This window comes from Silene latifolia, chromosome Y, assembly GCF_048544455.1.
Source record: "Silene latifolia isolate original U9 population chromosome Y, ASM4854445v1, whole genome shotgun sequence".
Classification (NCBI taxonomy): domain Eukaryota; kingdom Viridiplantae; phylum Streptophyta; class Magnoliopsida; order Caryophyllales; family Caryophyllaceae; genus Silene; species Silene latifolia.
This window is the reverse complement of record NC_133538.1, coordinates 320100492-320113765: the sequence shown is the minus strand read 5'-3', so window position 1 is coordinate 320113765 and position 13274 is coordinate 320100492. Positions and strand designations below refer to the sequence as shown.

Below are 13274 nucleotides of genomic sequence, written 5' to 3'. Positions count from 1 at the left end.
TTTTGTTCGATGGTCGGAGGTTCTGTTGTCTAATCGTTTTTTTTATGGTCTCTTTTCCCATTATTAAGTTACTTTGCCGGTGGCTTGCTTGTGTTGGTGGTACGGGGACAGGTTGGTTGTAGTTTACTCTTTCTTCATGGATTATCAGTTTATCCTTTTTTATTCTGTGTGATATAGTTGCTTTAAATTGTAATGACGCTGTTAATGATGTTCTTGGTAAGTGTATCTTGGAAATAGGGGAGCCATCTATCTCGGCAGTTAATTTGTTGAAGGATAGGGGTAACGTTCTCTTCAAGGATGGTAATCTATCTCTCGCTGGCGTTCACTACATGGCAGCTCTAAAATTTCTATGTTTTCTTAGTCTTCCACCCTTATCCGAACAACACATGGCTTCCTCCCTTACCTTTTCCCTTGTTCTAAATTTAGCCTTTTATGAGTTAAAGCGCTCTAATTATTCTAAGGTTGTGTTATACTGCAATTTTGTCTTGAACTTTGAACCTCGTAATACTAAAGCACTATATCGTCGGGGCTTAGCTTTAAAGAATTTCAATTCTCTACCTAAAGCTCTAGAAGACTTCGAGTCTGCTTTGCAAATTGACTCGAGCAATAAGGATGTCAACCGTGAGCTCCACTCTTTAGTTGATCTTTTAGCCCTCAACCTTAATGGAAAGCGAGTCGCTCTGAATTTCGACCCTTTAGCCTTTAATAAGAAAGGTAAGAGTCATGTATCTAGTCCTCTTTCTAGCCCTGTAGTTCCTGAAGACCGTGTTCCTTCTCATGAGGCGGGGGATTATTTTTGTAGCGTGGGTGAGTCAGTTACTATAGATTTAGGTGACGATGATCAAGTCGGTGTAGGCTACCAGGTGACGGACTGCATGTACGAAAACCATCCGTTAACTAGAATTGCAGCTGAATATGCGCCTATGGATTCTGAGAGAAGCATTGCCCATGGTGAAACCTTGAATGATGCAGCTGACTGTCATTTGTTCTCTTCAACCAACACAAAATCTCCTCAATTCAATTTCATCAACAAGAAACGGCCTCAAAATAAACTAAACCTATCATCTGCGGACTATGAGAATTTGCTCCACGGCAAGTATTTGGGATTCTACCACCGAAGGTCCATGTCAGGGTCCGTACCCTCACCTCTAAAACTATCCAGATGTGAACTCCCCATGAAGATATTTCAGGGACAGTAGAAGTTCCCACATCCTCTCCTTTATCGGAGACTTTTTTAAAAGTCATTGATGTCGAACAAATCGAAAGTGTTCAGTTGGTTCAAGAGAAGTCTGTCTTCCAAGTTTATAAGAAGGCTCGTCACAACTCAGTTTCTTCCTTTGTTCGCAAGGCCTCACTAGTCTAGTTTAACTTTGCTGCAGTTAGGGAACATAGAGAACATTTTCACAGGGAAAGCAATGTCCGTTGTTCCTATGGTATAGGTCGAATGGGTCGCTCCACTTCTAGTTCAAATAAACGGTCTTCCATTCCCGTTGGTGTTTCATTTTCTTTTTGCAGGTACACTCAGTCTAACACTATGGTTACGAGGACAAAGAGGAAAGAGGTTCAGTCAATCGACTTTGATGCTCATTACCACCCTCCTTTTAAGAAATATTGTATTTCAACTTCGTCTACCTTTTCTTATGTCTTTCAAGTATCTGGTAGTTCAGGGGATGTCAATCTCCCTTTGTTTGTAATGTAATGAACTCTATGTAGTTATTTTCTTTATCTATATCAGTCTACAATTGTCGAAAAAAAAAAAGTCAAATAAAACCACCTCATCTATCAGAAATCCAATTCTTTGATCTACCCATTGTCATAGAATCGTGATTTCATATCCTTCTTCATACAGAAGACAAGAAACAAATTGAGTGGTGATCTCAACATATATCATCTCTACCAAAGAGAAAATATTCATTGATGCCTAGACCCATCTCGTATATAGGTATAAATTTGCTCGAAAGCATATCGCCATTACTGGTGATTGGTGAAAACTTCGATACTCGGGTTCGGCGGAGGGTCGTGACACACACGGTCCCGAAAAGCGAATCATCCATCGGAGCTTCAAAACGTGACACACTGACTTGCGGGTGACCACAAAGCCCGTAACGTGACACACACGCTGACATGGGATGGATAACGCATGACATACACGCGTAGTGGCCGGCGGCTGTTAATTTCACATGAAACGACGACCTTTAAGGCTGACAAACAACATTCAAGTGTTATTCGATGTCGACACCTGACTCACGGGCCGATTGGCATGGTTCAATGGATAATGAATATGGACGAGTAAAAGCACAACCACTAAGGCGATGATATAAGGAGAGCGACCACACAGGCCAAATCTGGTATCTTGAATGGCATATACCATCCACAACAGATGATATTTTGCAATACAATCAGCCACGAATGTTCAAGGTAGGGAAAAACAAATAATGTCAAAAGACGGAGGCAGACCAAAGATCATACTTATAGATCAGTATTGCATAATGATAACCACAATAAATCAGAATTCCACGCTCATATGCGTAATTAAATAAATGCAACTTGCTCTATATTATACGCATACATACATACAATAATAATATACTAATCATATCCATTCTTGCATATACGACACTCATTACTCAATCAAAATTTTGATTCAAGATAGTAGATTGCATAAGAGTATGTGGGGGCAAATAAAAAAAAAAGGTGGGGCAGTAAAAAAACACATTTGCTCTGATACCACTGTTGGAAAATAAGGACATACCTTAATGCGGAAGCGATCGGATCGTTGTGCTCGCTAACTGCCCACTACCGTATATCGTTCCTCCGGCGACTACGAGAGTCCCGGAATATATCCATACCCTAAATCCCAAGTCACATAAATGGCAGACTAACTAAGAGATTATATAAGTTGTGTGTTAATAAGATGAATATGATAGTTATACAAACCACATCTCTTATCTTATTTATAATCACCTCACATAGAGGAGTTACAATAGGCACCATAAACACCCATTAAGTCACACCATAATGGGTACTAAATTGATTGTGGCCGTTACTAAAATCCTATTAAATACAATATCTTTAAAATGAGTTTTAGATCTCTAACATTGTTCAACCAAATTCTAATATCACATTATATTATTACTAGAGTAGTAATACAAATATTTTTAGAATCTTTAAGGATAACTAGTATATTAATCTAGTTAATTAATCAATATATATAAATAAAAGAGGCTTTTTTCAGGCAATTCTAGAGTCTCCAACTTTTGTAAAAGACCTATATAGTTTAAATATTAAAATGTACGAAAATATATAAATTTGGCCAAACAGATAATGTGAAGATATAATAATTATATTATAATTAATCACAACTGACAAAAGATCTATTTTCCATTTGAATTTGTTAAGAACTAAAACACTAATTACAAAGTAGGTATATATATACACCATGCATCTAAACGTAAGCATAAGATAGCTTAGGGTTACCACTTTTGCACTTGATGATTTCTTTTTTTATGATTATTGCTGATATGAATGGAAAGCGGGAACATTAATAGTTAATAATTCATTGAGTTCTCGACTCATGCACTTCCATGGAAGTGCGAAACATCATAGGTGGGGAGTACCTTTATAAAAGCCCCAGGGTTAGGGTTATTTTGCCGTTTTGATAATTGTAGAGTGCATCGAGCAGCAGTGTTACCATCTCTAAGGGCAACGGCCTTGAAAAAATCCAGCATGTTAGTCCTATCTTTCTTAGAAAGTTTAGCGGTCATGCCCACATCAAGAAATATCACATGAGGTCGTGATTCAAATAGCTGTTTCCCTGGGCTTCTCTGATTTACCCGAACAAGTATATTTTCAGGGTGCATGTCAGCGTACTATCATCTTAGGGTTTTATGATCTAAATAGTTTGAAATCTGATGAACAATTGAAATATTTGTCAACCTATAATTTAGCATTGTACCTTTCATCTTATTTCATCTCCTTTGGTGTCTTTCATGAGGTCAACAATACTCTTCATTTTCTTATTCTTGAGATAAATTTCAATTTGAGGGTATCTTTCGAGTACATCCTTATGACTTCCTCCATTTCGTTCACCGTTAGAGTGCCAGAATTATCCTTGTCGGCTTTCTGGAAAATCTCAGTAATATCTTCCTGTAAAAAGAAAAAGGTCAGTTTAATAGATTGTCACACCTAAAGCAAGCGGTTATCGACTACTTATGGGTGCATATCAGGTGATGCTAAATACATAGGATTCAATATCACTACAAGAAAAACTAAAACAGGCGACCGAAATTTGGCGACTGATATATTTAGTCGCCAAAGTGGCGACTGATTTTCAAATTGGCGACTTAAAACAGTCGCCAATTTGGCGACTGGCTTTTTTAAAAAGGGAATCAAACTTGGCGACTGATTTTTTTAATTTGGCGACTGATTTTTACGTAGTCGCCAAATTGGCGACTGAAATTCAGTCGCCAAAATGCATTTCAGTCGCCAACTGTTTTAATGGAAACCAGGCTGTCTTTTTTAAAAAGGGAATCAAATTGGCGACTGATATATTTAATTTGGCGACTGAAATAAGGGTAGTCGCCAAATTTCAAATTGAAAAAATCAGTCGCCAATTTTTTTAATACATTCAGCGCTCCTCTCTCCTACTTTACTCTTTGCGAAACAAAAAAAAAAGAAGGGAAGAGCGATTTGGCGAAGCGACGACACCAACCAACAACACCACACAACCACCCTTCCACCGCCATTTCCACCGCCACATCCACCCTCTTTAATTAGGTTAGTTGTTTTTGTTTAATTTCAGTTTATTTAGTTTAATTTGTTAGATTAATTTATAGTTAGTTTGATTAATTTGTGGTTAGTTTGTTAGATTTATTTGTAGTTAGTATGTTTGATTAATTTGTAGTTAGATTTTGTTGAATTTGTAGTTAGATTTTGTTTAATTTGTGTTTGAATTAAAAGGGAATGATTAAGGGGGTTTTGTGGGGTGGGCCGTGGTGGGGTGGGTGGCGGTTCGGCCGTGGGTGGGCCGTGGTGGGGTGGTTGGCGGTTCGGCCGTGGGTGGGCCCACCGGTGGCGGTTCGGGTCGTGGGGTGGTGTTTGGTGTTGGTAGGTAAGTGAAACCGTCTCATTATCATTAGTATTAAGCTAAGTGGAACCGTCTTAATTAATATTGTTATTAATATTAAGCTAAGTGAAACCGTCTTTTGCATTAATGGAATTAGTTAAGTGGAACCATCTTTTGGATTAAGAGAAATTAGCTATTAGCTAAGTGGAACCTTCTTTAGAACTTGATTTTGATAAATTTAGTTTGATAATTCATGTTATTGATGAATTGAGGTAGAATAACCTTGTTATTTTTGTTTTTCTTTTCTCTTTTCAGGGTTGTCACCGCGCTGCTAGGCACCACCGTACGCGGTAGCTGTTGCTTCTTGTTTTCTTTTCATTTTTGCTTTTACTTGATTAGGTAACCTCCTCTTACCAGTTACCTTTTAAATTTACTAATTTTAGTTCAAATTATGTTACGGACTTTAGGATAGAAGCCTTTATTATGTGGTTGAATTGGGCTATTGATTGACTTAATTAATTTAGTACTTGATTGTGTTGTTGTTTGATTTGATGTTGACTTAGTACCCGTTCAAGAATTACTCATTAGGAGTAATTCTTGAATAGTCCCCATTTTGGGACTGTCTTTGTACGTTTCAAGTCATTTAGGTAGTAAACACGTACTTGTGATTTATTAATGAGGAATGAGTTTGGTGGCGATCCCTTTAATGTTCTCCGAATACATGTATATGTGGAGTAATTAGTTATTCTACATAGATGTGTATTTGGAGAACTGAAGGGAATTGCTGCCGAATTTTTTCCTCATTAATAAATTACAAGTGTGTTTGCTAGTGATTTGATCAGATGTATCCTGATTTTGCCAAGGAACCCCGCAATGTACGACTTGTCTTGTGTACGGATGGATTTGATCCTTTCGGTAATTTTGGGAGGAAGTATTCTTGTTGGCCCGTTATGGTCACACCATACAATTTACCACCTTGGTTATGTATGAAAAGACCATTTATCTTCTTGTCACTTATTGTTCCCGGACCAAAAAGCCCGAAACGTAATTTGGATGTTTATTTACAACCATTGGTGGAGGAGTTGAAATATTTGTGGGAAGTTGGGGTGGAAACTTATGATGTGTCTAAAAAACAAAATTTTCAACTTAAAGCTTCCCTTTTGTGGACAATAAATGATTTTCCCGCCTATGGTATGCTATCTGGGTGGTCTACACATGGACAAAAAGCATGTCCTTGTTGCATGGAGGAAAGTAAAGCATTTTGGCTTCCCAATAGCAAGAAAATAAGCTGGTTTGATTGTCATAGATGCTTCTTACGAGAGGGAAATCCACATAGGAGGAACAAGAAAGCTTTCACAAAAGGTAAAGAGGTGCTTGATGCCCCTCCGAAATGAGTGCCTGGGGATGAGATATGGAAGACGGTATGTGATTTACCATCCCCTATTGATGTTACCGAGAAAGAATTTAAAGAATTGAAAAAGCAGAAAAACGGTTGGTTTAAAAGAAGCATTCTTTGGGACCTTCCTTATTGGAAGACAATGTTTATAAGACATAATTTGGATGTAATGCACATAGAAAAGAATTTCTTTGAGCAACTAATTGACATGATCATGGATGTAGAAGGTGAAAAATGTGATAGCATTGCTTCTAGAAAAGATTTGCAGAAATTTTGTCATCGTCCCAAATTACACATTCGCGGCGACGGGTCTAAGCCAACATCCATTTTCACTCTCGACAAAGCTAAGAGAAAGGTATTGTGTGAGTGGTTACAAAATTTGAAGTTTCCTGATGGGTATGCATCAGATTTTAGCCGATGTGTTGATCTTAAGAAGTTGAAGTTGCAAGGCTTGAAAAGTCATGATTGTCATGTTTTCATGGAGCGATTATTACCCGTTGCTTTGAAACACCTCGTGCCGACAAACGTTTGGAATGCAGTTGTTGAGATTAGTCAATTTTTCCGAGATTTATGTGCCTCTTCAATATGTGTTGATGACATGATTCGTCTGGAAGAGCAAATACCACAGATATGTTGGAGCTGTGTCCTCCAGTTAGTGCGGATAACGTTATTACACATACACTTGTACGGACAAGTGGGAGCTTGTTGGGGCTGGTGTCCTCTACAGTTAGTGCAATAACATTTAAATCTCTAAAAGGATCAAAGGGTATACTTTTGTATTATTATCAGTTGGTCCACGTTTATCAATAACGGTTGGCTTGCTAGATAAGTTTGATGTTATTGTCATACAGATGGCGGTGATCAACTGGTCCCTAAAAGTCACACCTATAGGATTCGTTTGAGAGATGTGACGGTATGAAAATACAGTCATGTTGATGCCTAATTTGACTAAGCAGTTAGTCGGAGTTATTGACTAATAATTAGTCAAACGCGATGTTGAGATATTTTATTTAATACGGATTAAATAATAATGGCTAAGGCGAATTAAACAGTTAATTCGTAAATTAAATATAAACGATTATATTTGATTAATGTATAATGAATTAATTATACAATATTGTCTTTGTCGGACATGTATTAATATTTCGACTAATCCGTGTTATTAGTCGATGTTTTAATAACCGATAACCGATGACAATTTATAATAAAACCGCGTCATATACATTTAGCATTTTCGAGTCGGATCACGAGTTTAATAAGGAGGAAGTGGAAAGCCCACTCCCCCCTTAAGCAAACCCACGGACCAAACCAAGGAGGAACAAAAGGAGAGCTCCTCTCCTTTGTGACCGAATCATCTCATTCTACAAAATAATTAGGGTTTTGAGAGTATTTTCCTCTGAAAATCCTAGATCTCACATCAAGAAAACTCACAATAGCTCTCTCAATATTGCAAGGCAATTAGAGAGGATTTCTAGCACAAGGGGCATAGTCTCAGACGGTCTTGGGTGCAACAATTAGGAGGAAATCTACGTTGATACTGTTCATTTTGCCGAATTGCACTAGGACCCGAGGTTGATTCTTTACCTTTATCGTTTCTCTTGTATTTTAGTTTTTATGACAATAATCACATGCTAAATCTACGTTATAGTCCTAAAATTTAAGGGAATTTTACGGATATTTCCCTACAAGATATTGTGTAAGCTTGAAATGATCTTTCCTCCTGCATTTTTTAACTCCATGGAGCATCTACCGGTTCATTTGCCATATGAAGCCAAAGTTGGGGGACCCGTCCAATATAGGTGGATGTATCCATTTGAAAGGTAATTAAGATAATCTAGCCACTTTTAAATTAAAATTAATAATAATAACTAATCTATTTATTATATGTTAACTTTATTATTAATAAAACTCATCATTAACTTTTATAGGTTTCTTAATCATTTGAAGAAAAAAATTGGTAATAAAGCTAGGTTGGAAGGTTCTATATGCAATGCTTATTTAACGGAAGAGATTGCAAACTTTTGTTCTCTTTACTTTGAAAAACATATAGAAACCAAAGCAAAAAACTTGAATGTTGAGAAACCGGATGAAGTAGACGGAAGTTTACCCGAATTTTTTCAAACTCAAGATGATGAAGGGTGTTCATCAAAGGAGCAAACAAGATATTTGGATGATAAGGAGTATAATCGTGCCCACCTTTATGTGCTATCTAATTGTGACCTCTTGGAGTCATACGAAACACAGTTTGTTAATGATTTCATTTAGAGGAATCCTAATATAAGTAAGGATGATGTTTGGGACAAACATGAGGACCAATTTCCATCATGGTTTCAGAAACATGTAATTGAGTTGAATATCCAAGATGATTTGATAAGAAGTTTGGCTTTTGGTCCTTCAAAAATGGTAAAAACGTGGAATCGATACTCGGTTAATGGGTTTAATTTTCAAACATTCAACCACGGTAAAGGTAAGGCTAGGTGCAATTGGGCGGTTACTATTTCTTCTCTTGATGACAACGAATACTATGGTATAGTTGAAGATATCTTTGAAATTAGTTATAGTGGATGTGACCGAGCTTATAAAACTGTTTTATTCAAGGTTGACTGGAAGGATAATTCTGTGACTGGAATGAGAGTACATGAACAATACAAGCTTGTAGAAGTGAATCGTACTAGAACATACTCTAAGTATGATCCATTTATACTTGCACATCAGGCTCATCAAGTGTATTTTGCTACTTATCCAAGCACAAAAAATGATAGAAATCAAAATGCGTGGTGTGCAATCTTTAAGACAAAGGCACGGTCACAAGTTGATACAACGTTTTTCCAAGAAGAACAAGTTTCAAATGAAACACTTTTGTCTCCACCCGATGAAATCAACTATGAGCATGAGAATAAAGATGATGAAGACATGGAAGAGGAAGAATATTATGATGTGGAAGAGAGATCACGGGGAGGATGAGGCGGAGGAGGAGGAGAGAAGGGAAGAAGAGGAGGAGAGGAGGGGGGAAGAGGAGGTGAGGAGGAGAAGGGAGGAGGAGAAAAGGACGAGGAAGGACGAGGGGTTTGGAGAGGAAGATGATTATGATGATGATGAGGATGAGGATGAGGATGAGGATGAGGATGAGGATGAGGATGAGGACGAGGGGTTTGGAGATGAAGATGATTAAATTGGTATAATTTTGTATTCCTCAAGAGTAAATTATTAAAATTTAGAAGTCTGTATAATTTTCATTTATCATTATTTGTGTTAATTTTTATTTATATTACTGCAGATGGCTGGAGCAGGTCGAGGTAGGAAGCGTGGAGGCGGCTCAAGTTCTGGACAGAGTACACGTGCGGAGCAGGAGGAGGAGTTTGTGCAGGAGGATGCGATGCAGACAGACGGTGACGGTAACGGTGAGGACACTGACGCTGCCGACGAGCCAGTACGGGTGCCGATACGGTACACTTCGGATCATCGGATGATTCTTGAGCCGTCGGGATTATGGTAAGTTTTATTCTTTATTAGTCTACTATTTTTATTTTTTTTTTTATTTTTTTTTTTGTAAAATAATAATTGTTTCTAATTTTACATGTTCAAAATAAATGCAGGTTTATGGACGATTGCGTGGTACGAGGTGTCACGAAAAGCACGAAGAGTAATTTCGTGGGTCCAATTCCTACATCGTGGACACAAGCTTCTAATGCACAAAAAGAGGCGTGGTTCAATAACTTTCGGGTATATATTTTTCGTAATTCTTTGTTTTAGAAACCAAATAATTAATTTTGATAAATTTTTTAAGAACCAAGGTTATACTTTTATTTTATACTAATATGAAATTTTGTCGCTTTTTTTTTGTAGCTATCATTTGCTTGGTCACCGTCTCAAGAACAGAATGTCCGTAACAGGTACGATGACGTCGGTACTCGGCGATATCGGGACGTGATCTGGAAGGTAATTAGGCGCCCGAAGGAACCAGAGCACATGAAAGGTATTTAATTAACTTGTTTTGTTATTTGTATTAATTAGCATATACTCTCTTATATTATAAATAATATCAGTAACTTATTAATTATGATTTCATATGTGTAATTGCAGGTGACAAGTATGAAGGCTTAATAAAGCATACCAAAACTGAAGCTTTTCAGAAGAAGTCTAAGCAAGCATCCCTCAACAAAAGAGGAGGAAAGGAAGACGGCGTGAACGAGCCTACTCATTACGCGGGTTCACGATCGTTCTGGGATAAAGTATTGGGTGTAAGTTTGTCTATTATTTCACACTTTTTTTTGTTTTCAATGAAACATGTTTATTTTATGTTAGATTTTTTGTTGATTTTCTAACATGAATGTTTTTTTTTCATTCAGAAAGGAAAGAAGAAGTCAAAGCCGATTGCGAGGGTACCGGAATTGTTTCTGGACACGCATTCCAGGGTTGACCACAAAGGGGTTAGAACTTGGACTAAGCCGCAATTATATGTAAGTTTTCCCTAAAACTTAATTTTTGTTAATTTATTCTCTTTTAAAATGTCGTATATAAGGTAGTTACCATATTAACTTACAACCATTTGTTTAATATTGTAGGAAGCATTTGAACAAGAAAAAGCCGCCAATCCAGAAAAACCGGATAATGACATATGGTATGAGTTGGTGGATGGCTTCAAGAAAGGGCAAGTGTATGGTACCGGAAGTTCAACACCGGCTTTCTATGAGAAAACGCGTAGAAGATCGACTTCAACAATTCCCAGCAACACGTATCAACCGGGAATTATTAGTCAACTTCAAAGTCAAATAAGAGAGCGTGATGAACGTGATGCCAAACGTGATGAAGAACTTGCCAAACGTGATGGAGAATTCCGCCAAATGAAGGAAAGAATGGAAATGGTTGAGAATTGGTGGCAAGGTTGTAACCCCGGACCTAGATCCAACTACGATCCAAATGATCTGCATGGTCCACATGGGGGGAGTGGAGCCGGTGTTGGCTTCCAAGTTAAGATAATTTTAGCATGTAAGCTTGTAAAACTTGAACTTTAGACTTGAACATTAGAATAGCTTAGCTTGTAAAACTTTCATTTTCAATATATGAAATGAAGTATGAGAAAATGGGAGGTGTTGGGTTGAAATGTATGGTGTTGTGTGTGTTGAAATTTGGGATGTATGGTGTTGTGGAACATCGGTTTGTATGCAGGTTGTAAATATTTGGCTAGCAATGAAAACGAAAAAAACCACCAAAACATACAGTGGCTTCGGCGACTGAATTGAGATTTGGCGACTGAAATCCAGTCGCCAAATTGGCGACTGATTTGAGGTAGTCGCCAAAATGGCGACTGAAGTTCAGTCGCCAAATCTGATTTCAGTCGCCAAATTTCCTCAACCAAACTGGCTACGTCACCCAAATTTGGCGACTGAATTGAGGTTTGGCGACTGAACTTCAGTCGCCAATTTGGCGACTACCTCAAATCAGTCGCCAATTTGGCGACTACCATATCAGTCGCCATTTTTGTCATTTGGCGACTGATTTTTCAGTCGCCAAATTTGGCGACCGACTTTAGTCGCCAAAGTTAGAAAAGGCGACTAAGGTCCGTGACTGACGTTTGGCGACTGATTTCAGTCGCCAAATTGATTTTGGCGACTGATTTCAATCGCCAAAATCAGTCGCCTGTTTTAATTCTTTTTGTAGTGTATCCAAATGGGTCACAAAGTAAGAGGGCAACTGAGATTGGCTACTGGAAGGCTACGGGAAAGGAGCGCAGTGTTAAGTCTGGTGCAAATGTGATTGATTATCAAAACGGCATCATATACGGGAAAGGTTAACTTTGTCGCAACTTACTGAATTTGTTGGCTTTGCACTCCGTATGTCTGCTTCGTCCTTTTTTGCTCGATAGCCTCTACACATGACTCCTTATACATTTGCTTTAGGTTTAGTACTCATAACTTTTTAATGCTTCTATGTATAAAATTGTTATTATTGAAATTAAAAGAGTGCAATACAAGGGTTGTGTTAAGGATATAATTGTATTTGGATTTGAAATAAGATGAAATCCAAATAAAACTCACTATTAACTGGACATGAAATAAGATGAAAGACGGAATTATTTCCATCTTGAGAAAAATTATTACCTATACCAACTATTACGTATCATTGCTTAAGTTGTTAATACGTTTACATGCTAAGAAAATGAACGAACGATCATGGTTCTAATCATGAATAAAATAATAAGGAAAATATTGTGAAAAAGAAGGGTAGTGCGTGGTAAACAAACTAAGGGGGCGTGGTTGGGGGGAATAAGGAAAGGGAAAGAGAATAAAAATGGTTGATTCCTTTTGTTGTTGTTTGTTTGACACGGAGAAAGGGTAACCCATACCCCCCCCCCCCCCCTTACCCCCAAAACCATTCTCATCCTTACCCTTCCCCCTCTTGGGTAAGCCCATAACCTCATAATCCCTCCTTCCTCCTACTCCCTATTTCCAACACTCCCACCAACACCTACCACACCCTCTTACACCGTCAAACACTGCCACCTACACCCTACACCCACCACACCAATACAACCACCACCAGGAACGCCGACACAACCATCACCAGTGACGCCGCCTATCCACGCTACCCCATCCCACCAACCACCACCAACACCTTCCTCGGCCATACCACTGCAACCGCCAGATGCCGGCCACACCAGATCTGGTGTTTTAAGGGGTGGGGGAGGGGTTTTCGAAGGGTTGTGGTGGATTTTTTAGAATGAATAAGGTGTTTGGGGTCGGGATTGTGGTGTTTGTTGAGGGCGTGAGGCGCGGTGATTAGGTTCGCCGTGGGGTACCGTGAGAAAGATCG

General features: G+C 38.3%; 1 long non-coding RNA gene across 2 annotated transcripts; it reads left to right on the top strand.

Annotated features, from left to right (window-relative positions):
* The first annotated feature begins 4699 nt into the window (after positions 1-4699).
* On the top strand, positions 4700-10178 carry LOC141633216 (uncharacterized). Of its 2 annotated transcripts, XR_012538022.1 has the most exons (4): positions 4700-4776; positions 5381-5464; positions 9739-9953; positions 10058-10178. It is a non-coding gene; the product is annotated as an uncharacterized LOC141633216 (long non-coding RNA). The 2 variants fall into 2 exon arrangements; XR_012538021.1 differs by lacking the exon at positions 4700-4776 and having other exon boundaries at positions 5294-5464.
* Positions 10179-13274: the final 3096 nt, after the last annotated feature.